At 34.5% G+C, this 17,715-nt stretch overlaps 1 protein-coding gene across 3 annotated transcripts in view; it reads left to right on the top strand.

Moving 5' to 3' along the window:
* LOC116346373 overlaps positions 1–17,715 on the top strand; it is an 82,692-nt gene that overhangs the window by 26,962 nt on the left and 38,015 nt on the right. For all 3 annotated transcript variants that reach the window (XM_031776387.1, XM_031776386.1, XM_031776388.1), the window contains one exon: positions 9,037–9,281. The gene's annotated coding sequence lies outside the window, so the exon portion shown is untranslated. The remainder of the gene's footprint in view (positions 1–9,036; positions 9,282–17,715) is intronic.

Below are 17,715 nucleotides of genomic sequence, written 5' to 3'. Positions count from 1 at the left end.
GGTTCCATTCATTTATGTCGATTGTTTTTCTATTCTTTTACGCTTATGCTCGAAAAAGCAAAACAATAATGATAAATTGAACCATCGAAATTTTCATTGAATCAAGAAAAAATACAAAAATCAATTTTATTGCACTTAATGATGGTTTAATGCCATCAAATGCCGCACACATACGACATTCTATGCCATAGTCATCTAGTTCTCCAAAACTATTTATTGTGGTCCCGAATTCAACGTATTATTTTACCGACGACATTTTTAATAGTGACAAATTCCGACAGAGACTCTTGTCGGTAGCATGTTTTTTTTTTCAATTTTATTTTGAACCTCTTCCCGAGCCAACAACAATTACTAGCTCAATAAAGAATTATATACAACATTAATAAGTCTTTCGAATAACATAGTCATAATTTTATACAAAGTATTCACTTTTAATGAGAACGACGAATTTTACAACTAGGATTGAATTTGACCTTTTTTTATTCAGCTCAAACATTACGCATACGTACACATACGCATTAATACCGAACACTGCAATAAACTGAATTCTTTATAGTTAACATTTGTATGCGTGTCGATCGAATACCAGATCGGTTTCTTCATCTACACGCTTTCTCAGACTTCTTACTGTTCAAATAACAATGACCGCATATTAGTTTTATTGGAATATAAAAATATATTAGAATGGCTTCGTCGAACAATTAAAATCCATTAACAGCGCGAACACTATAAACACATTCACCACGTTGTGTTTTTTTTCATGTTGAAAGCAACACTAAAACGCATTTCGATGGTTGAATGATTCACAAAAATGCTGGAAACCGCGAAACTGGTCTTAAGAACTCCGTCCGAATCGATTAATGATTCAAGTAAATTGAATTTAATGTAAGTGGTATGTAATCATCACATGGCTAGCTAATCACCTGTCATGAGGTCTTGAAATCACGATAATCCAACGCACGCGCAAATTCAACCGTTCACTTTATATCTGACATAGGCTCGGTTAAAAAAGTTTCTAGTAAAATAGAGTGAACAAATCCAAGAATCACTTTTATGTGATATCTTTATACCTAACAATTGACCACTTATCGCAATCAAAATACACACCCATCACTTTTGAACGGCTGAGCTGTACAACTTCAATCAATATTAAATGAATGAGGAACTTTTCAATTTCATTTAATGAAGATGGCATACGAAATGAAGACCTAATACAACCTACTGACAAATTTTCATTAATTTCTAACCGAAAAAAATACAATCAACTCAAAGTGAGAACTACTTAATGGTGTGTAGACCGTGAAGTAAGTGAAACAAGAAGTTTGAATATAATATGGACTATTTTTGTGACAATTTTTATGTTTCTTTTTTTAGAAAAAGTCCCTCGATTTCAATCCTGTCATTATATCTTTGACCATAGTATGCCAGAAAGTGTAATAACTATTATTTGTTGTTAATTGACGCAATTGAAATAATAAAAGGAATATATCGTTAGATTAATAATTGGAATACTGAAGAAAATAATTATCTCGAATTATTGACACTTGATGTTCAAGAGGTCAACTGAAACTTTTCAATGAAATAAAGCCAATCGACTTGGAATTTGGACTGTTATTCTGGGTGGTGTATATTTTTTTGTGTGAATAAAACTGAATTGATTTCTCTCCAATGAAAATCACCTTACAGCCAATTTAACAATTTGGTATGGATTCTTCAGCATAGCAAACGAATCGAACCGAATCGAATATCGAACAATGGCAAACTATTTCGAGAATTTATTTATATTGCCTTACACAATATCGAAAAGTTTTTCGGAACGAAATGGAATTCACACGAACAACATTCCAAAAACGGATAGAACGAGAAAGTGGAAGAAACTCAAAATCAATATCACCGCAGTCCAATGTACTTTTCAAACCTTTTTATTTGTTCATCACAGTTGGACATGCTTTGAACTGAACAAAATCGTATTCATTCAAATGAATTGCAATCATCGTCCAACAGCTGAGAAAAAGTGCATACCAAATACATATATACAGAAATACATAAAGACACAGAAAAATGATTCGTATTCATTCGAATTGTAAAAGAATAAAAAAAAAATCGCTGCTCAAATTTGAATTGAGTACAACTTTTAAATTCTCTTACCCATGCATGGAGCACGTACAAATCATTTTAGTGTGATTTATTCGAAAAAATGGCTTTCAATTTTATACGTATATATTGGTGTCAGTTTTGCGGCACGCATTTTATTCTGGCGTTTTTTCGATACAGTATCGAAATCTGCTTCAGATGTCTGAAAAAAATCGTGTTTGTGTTTTATATCGAAGATATTTTGCGACGCTTGTTAGAAATACTATCGATACTTCATGAGCCATCAGCATAAATGTCTAAGTCGAATGAAAATAAGATAAAGAGAGATATGTATAGCTCCCAACCTGAAAGAATATTTTAAGCGTGAAACGTCAACAAATGAATGAATGTACGTTTCTGGAGAAACACTTAAAAAGAAGATAAAAAAAGTCGTGTACTTTTTTGAAAGTCATCTTCACTTTAAAAGTGTTTTGTTTCGATGTTTGTTGGCCAACGACAAAGCCAACATAAACTCATGATCAAATTGAATTAAGGAAAGGTTGAGCGAGATGAATGGATTCAGCCTGTTGGGATTTGTTGTTAAATGTATGTTTAAATAGAAAAACCAAAAAAAAGCAATGTCGGACGTTTGTTGCTCCAGCAGCGTCCCTAAATGATGTATTGCATCGGGCAAATCACTTTTTTCTTAGTTCTCAGTATTATTGGTGATCGATTTTAATGTTCAGCATACATGAAATGTTGATGCATGAAAATGAATTTGAATGAATGGGCCTGAGCAAAAATATCGGGGGAATTGAAAACAGTTTCAAGCAGAAGCAGATGGATGCATCGGAATTAAAGAGCGATAAGAGCTATAATTTGAATAGAAACGAGTTAAATGTTCATCATTTTCGCCTTTAAAATGCATTTACCTCATCATTTGAATACGAAGGTGAAGAAACGTAGACCAAAGTGAATGCAAGACTGATTTTATGCTAAACTGAATGAAAATAAATCAACCAAAATTATTCATCATCATCATCACTGCTGCGTCGCATTCTGCCATAAACAAACAACTGCACCACATTAATTTAGTCAAATCAGGTGGCCGAAACGAAAGAACGGATGAAATCAACAACGAGATAACTAAATATAATTGACGATAATCCTTTTTTTAAACCAATTCCATTTCCATTCGCGTCAAATTCTTAGCATTTGTATAAACAGATAAAAGACATTCCATTCAGGAAAAACCAAAAGTGTGCACCTTTCCCAGATTTTTTAATATTAAAAAGGTGTACCACAGTGGCAACAGACAAACTCGTTTATGACAGACAATGGATACATACAAAAATATAATACGATAATAATTATATGGTTACATTTCTATCGTAATCAAGTCAGTCTGGACGAAATTCCGGAATGGAACAGAGGAAACGAACGATAAAAATAAATTGTTTTCATTTTTCCTGTCAGATTGACTTTTATTCATGAGCCAAACGACAAAGTGTTCGAGATTAAAACGTTATTATATCGACCAAAAACTCACAATCGGATGAAATGGTCACTTTATATATTAATGATAAAAATGTCAGACTTTCATCGGAGTTTTCGATGTTGTCATCAACCCGACGACAAAAGTCTTCATTTTTTTTTCTCTTTTTCTGAGCAATGAGCACAATGAGAAAAAAAAACCTTGAGAAAAGGAATTCAATTCGAAAAGATAAACCGCTGCACTATAGTGAGACCACAAAATATTCCCATCGATGAGCATTTAATTCGTCGCATCCTCGCTGTGAGCTGTTACAATCGCAAAACATTTCTCAACAAAATGAACATAAGTATTCTTAATCCTCATAAATTTTATTTGAAAATATAAATAGAGTCATTCTGAGGTCCTCTTTTGCGCCGTGATGCGTGCAGTTTAAATTGTCGAATACACTCGAAATATGAAAAGTTACACACAAAAATACCAGTACGGTACTCATAAAATCAAATGCGGATTATATTCATATCGTATAAAATAAAAATGTCAAGTAAAATTGTCGATGCCAACAATTGTGTTGTAAAAACTTGGAGAAAATCTTTTGAATTCAGAAACAAGAACTCCATCTGCAAGTAGATTAGCAACTTGTGAGTTCCATTTATGGATTTCCTATTCAACTGATAATGAACACACCAAATGCAATCTTTCTCTCTCCTTCTCCTTTTCTCAGCTAAAAGGTCTCAGGAGTCGAATCGGTGTGTGTATGTTGCGTTTAGCGCCCGCTCAGTTCTTTGCATCTCTTGCAGCAAAATTATACAGTTCTTGTTTCTTTTCTTTTTTTTTTCAACTTTCTATATATGTCTCATGCCATTTTTCCTGGGTGATTTGTCCATGCGTGAGCGCAAATTCATTGTTGCCTTTTAGCGACATGCATACAATGGCATTTGTTTGCAAATGTTTGCCCAACTGAATTTGTTTGTCTCAGTTTGAATATTGTAGATTTTTACGCTTTATTCTAATTGTCTCTGCATGCACATTGCCTTTTGTTTTTGTTGTTTATCTTTGTTTTGTTTTTTTTTTTTTTCTTCATTTTCTTTTTTGTTGGTGTTTCGTTTTCATTTTTGTGTTACGATTTCTCACTTATTCTATTTGCCATAATCTTCTCTCGGACTTTCTGTTAGTTTTCATTAAAATATGATGGGGCATACCAACAGCGACCGTTGTTCGAGAAAATGGCTGGTGTTTAGTAGTCACAGAGGACATTGCATGACACAAACAAGAAACAACAAAGATAAAATAAACGAAAAAAAAAAACATATACAAAAAATCAAACATGTAGCATTGTGCAAAACAAACGGGTCGCTCGTATTGAGACTAACACAAACCGTGCAACAATAGCATGGCAATGAGTGAACCGTGCACTGGAACTATAACATTTTTTTCTGTGTCTCCACATTTTCTGCTTTTTTTAAATTCTTTTTCACTTCAATCGCTCTCCCATTGTAAACATCCCTGTGCTGAGAGCAAGGGAACGAATACGACAGAGATATAGAGAAAAGTAACAAAAAAAGAGCGAAACAAATATCCAGTGACTCAAAGTGACAACTTATTCCTTGAAACTGAATGAAAAAAACATCATCACGAAACATAAAGCAAAAACGATCAAGTTGACAAAAATTCGTTTAACAGAAAATGAGGCAAGTAGGAAAACAAAATCTAAATGGCGAAAATAAAAGAAACAATAGCAAATCCTTTAAGCCTGAGAGGGCTATGCGATTCAAACAAATCTCATTTTTTCGGGGGTTTAGTTTTATATTGCCGTTGCATAGCTAGTTTGTTTATTTTTTTAGTTTTCAATTGTTCGAATGTTTCTTCTTTTCTTTCATTTCGATTTTATGCTTCCAAAGCCAATATAGAATGTTTCATTGTTGTTCGAAGATTTTGGTCTGTGTGTGCTTCTTTTATTCTAACGCATTCATTGTATTTTCATCCGGTTTCGTTTTATACTTATGTTTTGTTGTCATTTTCGCTGTGTGCGATGCATCAATTTAAGCAATTTCTTCGGTCGGTTGGTGGAATATGTCCATTGTTTGTACGATGAGCACAAGACAGCATTAACCATGAAACATAACCTTTTCCATAGAAATGCTTGCGCAGGAGGATAACTGATTTTGTTTATACTTGTTTAGCTGGTCGCCTGTCTCTGTTGCATTAAGTGTGAATTTATGTGTCTATATCTGTCGTTCTGCACTTGGTGTCCATGTGTGTTTGTTTTTCTTGTGACGAAAATCCATTTGGCTACGGTCTATTCAACTTGAATTTATCTACTTTTTGAAAAATCGTAGGTGATTTTAAATAAAGGGCATTTTTCTTTCATTGAAAATCCGTTTATATTCAATACATACAATGGCATCATGATGATTCATGATCTTAGCTAATAATAAAAATGACAACTTTGTTTGCGCTTTTCTCCGCTTCGTTCTCGAGATATTTAAGTTTGTTCATGATTTATTGCAAACAAAAACTCAATTCACAGTGGAACACAAGACATTTCAATCGCATCGATTCAATCGAATTCGAATGTCGTGTGTGTGAGAGAATTTCAAGGTAAATTACAATGGTTTCTTGAATTTACTACGGTCGCTTAAAATCGAATAAAATTCAATGGATGTGAGTCAATATTTAACATTCTTCGAGTATTTCCCCGGTTTATTTTCGCAGGAAGTACACTTTGGAATGAATTGAGTCAATCGGAAAGTGTCTTTTACTGAAAGTAAGTTACTTTGGAAAACAAACAAGGGACAAACAACTCAACGACATTCATTAAACTAGCAATTCATTTGGCCAAATGGACTTTGGGTCTCAGTTGGTGGCAATATTTCTCATTAATATGAAATCTGCCAATTTTATTGTTCATTAACGCATAATGTTCAGTCCCATAATCCCGAAAATATTTTTTCCTATAATGGCACGGTGTTTGTCACTGGATCGAATTCAATGCGATATGGGAAGTTGACGGCAGAAGTGGTCTATCTACCCTCAATGCATTGTGCATCAAAGCGAACAAAAGGCGGAAGAATATATAGGGAACACAGAATCAAACTATGGATACAATTTCTTGATAATAATTTTCTCTGTTGAGCCCATTATCGCATTGCAGCATTTGCTATGTAAAATTGCGTCGATTTCGGGGTCTTATTACTCTCTGATTAATATCATTGCATTGGAAGAATGAGAGAAAAAAAAGTGAAAATAATACGCGTTGAATTTTGTTCACACATGTGTATACCCTCAATTATCAACGCAGACTCATCTTACAGTTTAACTTTCACATATGCGCAAACACATCAAACAAAATGAAACAAACACGCACACCGAATCAAATAACCTCGGAAAGAGCGTTCGGTTACCAAAACGGCAACACGTATTGCGTACGCTAGAGCTACATCAGATCGAACCAATTCCGCAATATCTATTATTATTGTGCTATTCGAAGCAAAGCATGCGTTGTGCAATGCAGTAACGACAACCATGTCGTTTTCGAATAAATCAACGCGACAGTTTCACTTATTCGCCTTTGGTGTTTCTATTTTCAACCGAAAAACAAAGAACATTTTGCCAAAGAATGTGCCAAACGAAGAAAATGCAGCGAAAAAAAGAATAATTACACTGAAAATCTACGTACTTTATCTACTCACATAATGCGAAATATGTGGCCGGGCGCTCGCATTACCCGCTATTTTCCATATAAAATATGTATCTATTCGAGAAAACAAATTGATCCTATTTAAAGATAACAAACAAATTTATTGTTTGGATGTGTGCCGTCATCATTGCTGCCGCTGGTGGTGCTATTGTTACTGTTGTTGTCGCTGCCTGCGTTTCCCATTGTATGCATGTGTGTGCGCATATTATTAAATGAAGAAGGGACCATTTGCTCGTTCTCTCGATTGATATCGCGTTGCCATCGAGACTCAACTATAATTTCGAATACGAAATGAATTCTTTGGCTTCGTCCACGCAAACGATACATACTACATATAGAATGAGGACGCAAATCGAGATGCGGTGATGTAAATTCACATTTAATGCTCTTTCAAATTGTGTGAAATGGTGAAATGGTGAATTGGTGATGTGTATGTGTGAATGCGTATGCATATTTCTTATACAATTTCCAACATAAAATGGTTTAATTGTTATCTATCAACTCTCCTATCGAATGCTCAAAACAAACCACATTACATTTATCGCCCAGATACACATCCACACGCAATATAAACCGATGAGAAAAACGTGTCGAAATTACTCGGCAGCATCAAACATCTTTCTATGGGACTTTTAATGTTCTGTAGCGATCGCTCCAGGGCTATCGTTTTCATTCAGCAATCGAGATAAAGAAAAATAACAATAACAATAATATCGTAATATAATCATGGCGAAAGGAAGCAAAATTAAAACATCGAAAAACACCGTTCAATCGCATAAGCATGATAGCCAAAACGAGGAACACATTGGCATTGCAACAAAAATTAAAACTCATCACATGTTTCGTGATGTGTTTTCGAAAGTGGTTTCATTAGGTAGTAAAGACTCCAAGTCACACGTTCTACATTACGAACGCATAGCTAAAGTTCATCTGAATAGTTTCTTTTGGTGCCAAATTATTAACTGGCGACGTTTTAAGAGGTGGGGTTCACTCCTACCGTGCAAATACCATTTGGACAGTTAAATTGCCAAAATTAGATTGAAGTCTATCTCTGGCACAAAGATTTTGTTTTTTTTCGCTATTAGATCTAGTTTAAATAATTCGATAAACGTGTTCAGCATTCACTTTAGTTAATTGCTATAGAGTCTTTGACATCTTAGTCGAATGCCACTTTTAATTTGATAATTAAAGTGGGTGAACGAAACAAACAGAAAGTAGAATAAAATATTCAGGCAAAAAAGTCATTGTAAAAATAAGCTTCTCTTTTTTTTCATGACATCATAAAAGTAATGCACTTCAAAAACGATGAACCCCTCCAGTTCGGAAGGATGCGTAACAAAGCCCCGAAATTTAAGTAAATCCATGCATTCGCCTCAATAAAATAGAGAAAATACCGGATTTATTGCGATAGCAACGAGCCATACATTCACAACGAATTTTGTGCATGGGATACAGTGGCAATTATCATTTCCCATATCGTTATAGTGATGCCTTTCGTTTGCGAGGGATGCACGCAATTCAGATATTTTATCAATTTGTACAGCGACGACGACGACCAAAAATTCATCAGCCGTTAAGAGAGTATAAAAAATTATGTTTGGGATAATGTCATGGATTTTGACATATATACAAATAACTTTAATCCAATTATAAAACATTGCAGTTGGTTATATTGCATTCGGGGATGTTAAATGCTACTTTTACTTTAAGTACCAGTCTATTCTTTCCCATGTATTTAATCGAATCGATAAATTTTCTCGTTTCATTTCAGATTTGGATGAGAATTTCGCATCGAATGCCCGCATCATTGCAATTATGAATGGAACGATATCGAAAGATAGCAATCCATCAGAATAATCAATTTATCATCGTTGGAAAATATGCTGTTTGCCATCGATTTCATTTAACTTGCAACGCGAACGTGGAAGCACATAGTTTTCAATCAACTTAAGAGATACAAACAATCGAACAAACAAGAACTACCCACCACAGCCAGCTGTTCAACGTCTACTGCCGGTATGTACTCGTACTGTATATATAAATGAAATTCATTCACAATATAAACGAATTATACACATGCTAAAACTCATAATATGCATAGTTATACATATATTCAAATAGTTTTGCGCACCACTGTAAATTAGATGTAGCAAATTTCAGAATCAAAACGACATGACATTAAATTTAATTGGCTTGTTCTTCGGGGAACACTAAACCGTTTTGTAAACTCGCTCACAAAACATTGTATTTATTTAGGAGGTTTCCAATGTTCCGACGAAAATTTAATTATACCACCGTCTAAATAGCTGCGACAACTAACGTTAACGCAAACGCTATTGTATCATAGTTTGTGATGTGGATTCGTCAATTGTGCGGCTAAATGAAATTTGTAAATAAAGTAAAATGCAAATAAAAATATAGGCAAAGTGATATAATAGCAGCCCAAAGACAAAGTACAAGCGTCGAGTTGAATGTAAACGAACATTACAACAAGAAAGGGGTGAACGTAACATAAGTGCTATATGGTACCAAACGCTTTTTCGTCAACCATCGTAATATGGTTCAAACTTCGGTGAAGTCGACAATAACACACGCTTAATACATCAAATTCAATTCATATGCAAATAACGCCAAATGGTACTGAAACGAACCGGATCGCGTTGCTCAGTCCTCATAACCAAACCGAAAATTGATGTCGAAAAATTCATAATGTTAGCACCATACACCATTTGCTTTCTATTTATTGTGTACACTTTGTTTGAAAGAAGCAGCACAAATTGTGCGCAAGGGTGCAACAACCGTCATATTTGGCGATTTCGACATCGAGTGTATGGTAAAAAGTGCGAAAAGTAATTTTTTACATATGCACTCATTCGGTGTGACTAAAGAACTGTATATATACTTTTTTATGTGCATGATGAAGTCGGCGTTTTATTGTCGTTTTGTACAGTCATTGTCCGTGATATATTCCATGTTTTATTTCTTCAGTCACAATATTTTCGTACAGCTGAGCCAACGGCGTCTAGCCAAAAATGGAGAAATGCAACTCAAAAAGTGAAATTGCAAATTGATGACGAAAGTGAAAACCATTCGTTTTGGCATTTACGAAGAAACAATTGTTAAAAAAAAACCTTAAATTCTACAGTTCTGTATGCATACAGCATGCTTGAATCTACAAATATAAAGCAAAAAGCACAGAGAATTGCCAACATTTTGCCTGAAGAGAAACCAAATGAAACCAGAAAAGTACCAGAAAGCCATTTGATTCACGAACAAAATGATTTTGTAAAACAATAGGCGAAAATGTAGCGTAACCAATATACAAATAATTGAATGAGACTGTATAAATGAACAAAGAACACATGTAAAATGTCTATGAAAATATCAAACGAACAAAAAAAAGAGAATTCAAATCTCAATTAGTCCCTCTTTTGGGTTGGATTCATACATTTTTTGCGCTCCGTTTCGACAATTTAATACTCACTTGGTGTTTTTGTTAGTCTCTTGCATTTCAAAATGTATTTTTCATCGTTTTGCGGTAACCACATTAAATATGTTTGTATAATTGTCAAGTGTTCGATTGTGTAATAGGTATGAACGCAGACCCATAATACACGCATATGTACGCGTGCACATACACATACAACGTTTGAACGGAATGCGAGCGAAAAAAGGGGTTTGACTTTTGTACACATACATGTACGCAGTTTTCATTTGTTAAATTCGTCGATTTGTGGTGTTCCGTCTGTTGTACACGAAACGCTGTGTATTGAATTACGATAAAGGAGACACACTGAAGAGCTACCTAAGCCTATGGCAGCTGCACTAGGATCAACTTATCCCAAAAGTACATTCCATGCTTGTACATCGGGAATGTGTAAAATAATGTGGGTCTGGAATGAGCTAAACAAAAGCCATAAACTTCACTCAATTTGAGCTGTGCATGTAACTCGATGAACATTCGAAATAGCGACCATTCATTCTGATACATATGCTCTATTTCTTTCTATCTTTCTATCTGTCTATCTTGTGTGCTGACTTGTCTCTCTCGTTTCTTCCTTTTTTTGGTTGGTGTAATAACATTGGATTGTCGCACCAGAATTCATTTCACAACGTTGAACGACAATATTTACTTGGCTTGTGTAAAAAGTGTACAAAATCCTTAAGCGAAGCAACGACTCACTTCTAAACCCCACGCTACACATACTATATACATATCGTATGTACACAAAGGCATAACCAAGCAAATAGCAATGACAAAAGCATAAAGCAATAACTGGCAATAATATTCATTCGTTCCCTACTTTTCTCGCTCTATATATGCGTCGGATTTCATTTCATTTGGTTTCATTTTTTGCGCCCTGGCGGTTTGAAATTGTATGCAAACATATTCGAGTCGAAAGTAAATTTTCACGACTTAAGCTGCCGTACATTAAATCGAGGATCACACAGCCAAAAAGGACTTTAACTCTGACTTTATTGTTTGTGCATGTATTCGCAAGAATGCCAGTGAAATGAACGATGAAGAAAACGGAAGGATATATATAAAGAGAGAGAGAGAGAGAGAGAGAGAGAGAGAGAGAGAGAGAGAAAATAAGCATGGAGTTTAGAGTACGCTTTCTCGTTACCTCAGTTCATGGATTGAGCAAAATGTGCATATAAAATACACACAATTTAAGAATAATAATACACGCCTCCTAAACTCCTAGCCAACTTATACAATATACTCTCACTCGCACAAACGGTGAGCACTGAGCAGTAAGTACTGAGCATTGAGCACGCTGCAAATAAATCGAAGCATTGACGGTTCATGCAACATTTTCAAAGCATGCAAAATACATGTTTTTCATCGTGCACTTCACAATGGCTTCGTGAGACGAAAGAAATAAAAACGCATATAGGAGAACCTCATCATACAGTTGAAAATGTTGGTCTCACTTACACATGCTAATAAATTTGTGAACGCTATAAATAAATCCCAAAGAAGATCAGTTTTTTTGGCAACGATGACGGCGACGATTATTCAATGAATTTTATGGCACACTAACATTTTATAGCATGTTACTTTTTCGGTGTTGCTCTACGACAGACGTCTGATGAATGGAAAATGCATGATGAGGAAAAATTTTGAAAATCACTTTTTCCTCTCTTGAATAAAACTGCTTTGTTCTATCTGGTACGTCGTACCGTATGCGACGCTCATCATCAGCCTTTGGGTTTCAATACCGTGTTTCACATATGGTTCATGGGACGCACAGACAAATTTATAAATACATTGCGAAAAAAAAAAAAAAGAAGATGGAAAATCTTTCGCCTGCAAAATGGCACAAACACTAAAGCCATTCACGGATGAAATTTATTTATAGGATCGTGTTATTTGAATGGCATTTTTTCGTTTAGTTCCTTGTTGCTGCTCACATGAATTCACTTCCATTTTTTATATTCTAAAAATTGCTTTCACTTTTTTTTGGTGTCTTTTATGACGACATCATGCGTGTCCGTGACGATATACCAGTACACACCAATTATCATAATTTGAACTTTGTGAATTGAACGTGTTTTTTATGAGTTTATTGCATATTTGTCGCCACTTCAGCAATTATTTTCCGCTTTGAATTCGTCGATTCTCCGGTTCAAAAACGGAAAGCGGGAAAAATATGAATAAGGAACAAATGAAAAACCCTCTCACCGGTCGTGTGCCTTTGCCTCGGAGACAGGATAGACACGCATCGCGTATGTGAACTCATATTCAAATATGTAATGGAACCAAAAGAATAATCATTGGGTTCATGCATTTTACGCAATACGCATAAATAAATGTTTTTTATGGTGTCTCACCTATACATGAATTACGCTACAAGCCAATTGACGAACGACATCGCATCAGTTGATTTGTATAATGAATGGCGCGATAGCGAACGAAATATGCACATGAATAATGCATTAGAAAATGAAAAGGAAATGAATTCACTCGAAATATGTAAATAATAATATAGATTGGTGTCTGTTGAATTTATCGAAACTGAAATGTATGTATGCGGTGATGTATCTGTATATGGAAGCATGTTTCGAGGATTTTACATGTTCACTTCGTGACTTGAAAAGACTTCATGGTTTAGAAATTTTCATTTGATTCTGCAACCGAATAAATCATTTCACTGAGCAAACATATTTTTCAAAATCGATACCGATGATTGTGATGGTTCCGAAAAAAAACCCTATATGATTACATTAAATACCTAATCCAAACATCATTGCAATATCTTTGCGCTATTTATATAATTTATGGTGTCACTGACAACATGTAATTTTCCTTCGTTACATTGAACTTTTCTCACTATGAATAAATGGTTTTTCATCGCAATACCACTTCTCATTCCCATTTCAAATACCCATCGAAATGAATGAATGGGAAATTTGGTAGTATCAGCACCTTTTGCCGCTTATGTTTTTCGTTGCCACTGATATAATTTGTGAATTCATAAATGCAAAAGTGAAAAGAGACAAGGTTGGCATGAAACCCATGATTGCCAACGTTGCATTAAAGTCATTCCATTTAATTCGCACACATAACACGTAAAATATGGAAATTTTCCGCTTGATGTACGCCAAAAATATATGTTCATTCCGATGTGCCAGTTTTAAAATTGAAATGAGACAGCGACTGTAATGATTTCGCCACAAAGCACGTGAACACTGATATGCAACGAATATTCCCTTTTTTTATTTTGCCTGACAGCCAATAGACAGTCGTTTGAATTATGTTCGGAATTAAATTGAGATTCAGAAGTACGCCAACAATAAGAGATTACACGAAAAATGCTAATGAAATGGTAAATATGCATATGAGACCGTGCAAAGTGCTGTGAAAAATGGCGGCTCTTAAAAGCTAAAACTGAAACATCGTCTCAAATTTCGAAGCTCAAAGCGATGGATAGCAAAAACACACTGCTGTATTTGCCGTCGCAAATTCAATGATGCACACATACGTGTTTGTATGTGTTAACATTGGCATGAACAAAACATATAGGCTATAGTGTTCGGGCTAAAGACGAATCACCTACAAATTTATGCACGCATAAATATTCAGTAGGAAATGCTTAGGCTTTACTTAACGCGCACACACCATTCACATTTCGTGATACATGAAAAAAATCTTTCCTTTTTTTCCAAAACCAAAGCGACTTGAGAATGTACGATATAATACGATGTACCAATCCACAATGCGAACACACGAAATGCAATCTTAAAAAGTAAATTTCGTTTGTAAGTAAATCGTTTGATTTGATTCGTCGGTTCATTTATGTGTCGATTTGGCGTTCGTTTCTTCCTTTTCTGTGGCATCCGTTGTCTCGCTGAATGGAGAAAAGACGTTGGATGTTATTGAGTTTGCCCTTTTTCATTCAAAAAGGCTTGTTTTAATTTTATTTATTATGGAATTAGGTACTTTAAGCCTTCGCCTTACACATCTAATGCAATCGAAATCGACAAACCCAATCTGAAATGGTAATATCGTCTTTTGAATTGTCAGTGACATAAAGACCCAAAAAATCCGGGTCATCTCAAATACAACGCAATAAAAATATCAAATAAATTAAATTAAACCAAAATTGAATCTAAATTGGTCGATGCATGCTGCCACTATATCATTCTATCATGTCTGCGTTTTCGTCTATGTACTTTTATATTTTCCTCTGCATCATTGCCGTTGTTATTCTTGCGAAAAGCAACGAAAATGTTCAACATCGTGAGAGGGGAACGTATGTATATGCATTAGCGCATTTTCAAGTTAAATTGATTCAATTTAATGTCTATTTGTCTATTCGGTTCTCATCTTATTGACTATGTCTTAAAAAAAGGAGGTAAATTATTTACGACAAACTCTTTTACTAAAGTTAACATTTCCTATTCCACCATAATAATAAAATCATTGATGACTTTATAACATGAAATAAAATAAGTTTGATGATTTAATGAAACGCAAATTATAAATTAGTCAAGTTTTTAGTGTTCTTTATTTAAATTCGGTTAATGTGAAACGAATGCCATAGAAATACATTGAGCATTTAAATGAATTAATTAATACTTGATTGTCTACTAAATTTGGGATAAATGCACATTTGATTGCTTTATTATTGAATTCAAATGGCATTTCAGCATGAACGACTTTCCTATTTCGCCTCGCGGCGTCAAAAATTCAACCGAATACTAATTTATTTTGATTTAATATTCTCTTCCAAAAACGTCCACATGAAAATTATTGATTGATGCATGTTTCGAATTGATGTCGCACAACGTTAAAAAAACACATTTGTTACATGTGACATTTCGCTTGAAGAAAATTAATGAACCTATTTTCTCATAAGCCGAAAAATACGGTTATTTTGCCGTTGGTAGTTTTTTTTGCTTGCGTCCGGAATGCAAATGAATGTTATTCGAGCGATTAAGCGTGTATTAAATCATTTACGTTCATCAAAGAACAAATACTTCTATTTCATCATCATCAGTTTTTCGCTCATTTCTGAAATTTCTGTGCAAACAATATCTACACAAATTAGTAAAAGCGAACTGAATTTTGTGTTATTCTATACAAAAGGAATGAAATAGAAGAAGCGATGCAATAAATCTCCTGAGTTTTAGTACATTTTGTGTGCGCGCCTACATAATCGCCGATTATGTTGAATAATTTAATTTCATCTCTACCAACAACGTTGAATAAGCGTGTATCGTAGTTTAAAATTCGTGTTCCAAGTGTTTAACGTTTTGAACTATCCGATGAAATAAATAAATTATGTTTACGGTGTGTGTGTGTAATTCAAAAAAGAGGCAGTGCAACGGTTGATTTTGTTGTTTTTTTCTCGATACAATCTCGACTGCAATTCATTTTCAGCTCACTGCTTAATCCCCGATTTTTAATTTGCGGCCATTTGCATTACGGCAAAAAATGAAAGGAAAAAAAATGAATGAATAAAACTGGCCAAAGCACGCAAGAGAAAAAAAACTGACACATTTATTACCAAAGCAATCAAATCGTGTCGATTTGTTTGCCATTCAGAAGGAATTTATTCAATTCAAGTGTGCATTTTGTGTCATGAGATGTTTCCATTCCTCGAAACTAGATACAAACCAAACAGCATTTCTAGTATGAAATGAATTTCCCGGTGTCAATCCAAAACGGAAAAAAGCGAAAAAAAAAAAACACAAAAACAAAACATTCAATAAAAACATAAGCTAAACGGGATAAAAGAATGAAAAAAGGCAAAACGAAACATATTATAATTAATTACACATCTTGATGCATAAATACAGTATTTTTTTTCTCCTTCATTTCTAGTAAGCTAGAATAGTGCATGCTGTTATCTGTCACTATGTCTGCTGATGATTTTAAAATCGCAACTCAACGGTATGCATAGCACACTGCCTTAGCTCGCTTTTGCCAACGAATGCCCAACGTTATTTTCAATTTTAGTCGCATTCGGTGTAATGGCAGTAGAGAAAAATAAAAAAAATGCATAGTTTTATGGCGAATGGTCGTTTGCGCTCTTGAGTTTGATGGGTTTGCATGCAAGCAAATGTGAAAATAACATGCCGTCAACCGTCGACAGCCAACAATATCAACCGTAAACGATTATAGATCACATGCATTTTAGTTTCTCTACTCTTTTTCATTCAATTTATCCTCGCGTGTGTTTGTGTATATATGTTTTTGTATGTGTGTGCCGTTCATTTTTCTCTTTCGTTGGGCACACTTTTTTTTGCTTTCTTATGCTGTCATGTTCGCTTACTTTGGCGTCTATTTTTGCATAAAGAAAACAATTTCTATTGGCTTTGAACACACTTACCGATGGTGCCATTGCCGGTGTGTACGATATCAATTCAATGTTTTATTTATTTATTTAATGGAGTCGGTGAAATATAAAATAATAATATATCATCCATCACCCAAAGAAAAATCACCTATGTAGATTCTGTTGCACAAACGACTAGATATATACCAAAGCTAGCACAGTTACAATAACGAATAAAAAATTGAAGTGACGCGCTCAGAATTTATTCATTAAGTAAATTAAAGTGGTTGTGGTGAATACTTCATCTCACTATGTTGTGTTAGCGACGAGAAATGCATTGAGAATTGGCATGGTGCATGGGTACTCTAATCTAAAACGTGAATGTGTTTAAAATTTAGCGGGACCCTGTTATTGCCGGACTCTGACAAAGTTTAATTACATTTTCACTCCTTCTTCAATTTTCTATATATATATCACACGTAAAACTGCTGCACTTTGAGTTCTGTACTAGTTTTTTTTTGTGTAGAATTTTGTTATTTTTAATTGCCACGATTCGGGTTATTGATGACGACGTGTTGCATTAAAATCTAAACACGCGGATTTTCGACTGCAAACCTTCTTTTAATATGCATTTCATGCGATTTTCGCATCGCACATGAACA

The sequence above is a fragment of the Contarinia nasturtii genome, unplaced genomic scaffold (assembly GCF_009176525.2).
Source record: "Contarinia nasturtii isolate CC-2019 unplaced genomic scaffold, AAFC_CNas_1.1 Cnas_scaffold_1500, whole genome shotgun sequence".
Lineage (NCBI taxonomy): Eukaryota > Metazoa > Arthropoda > Insecta > Diptera > Cecidomyiidae > Contarinia > Contarinia nasturtii.
This window is presented reverse-complemented; position numbering and strand designations above follow the sequence as displayed.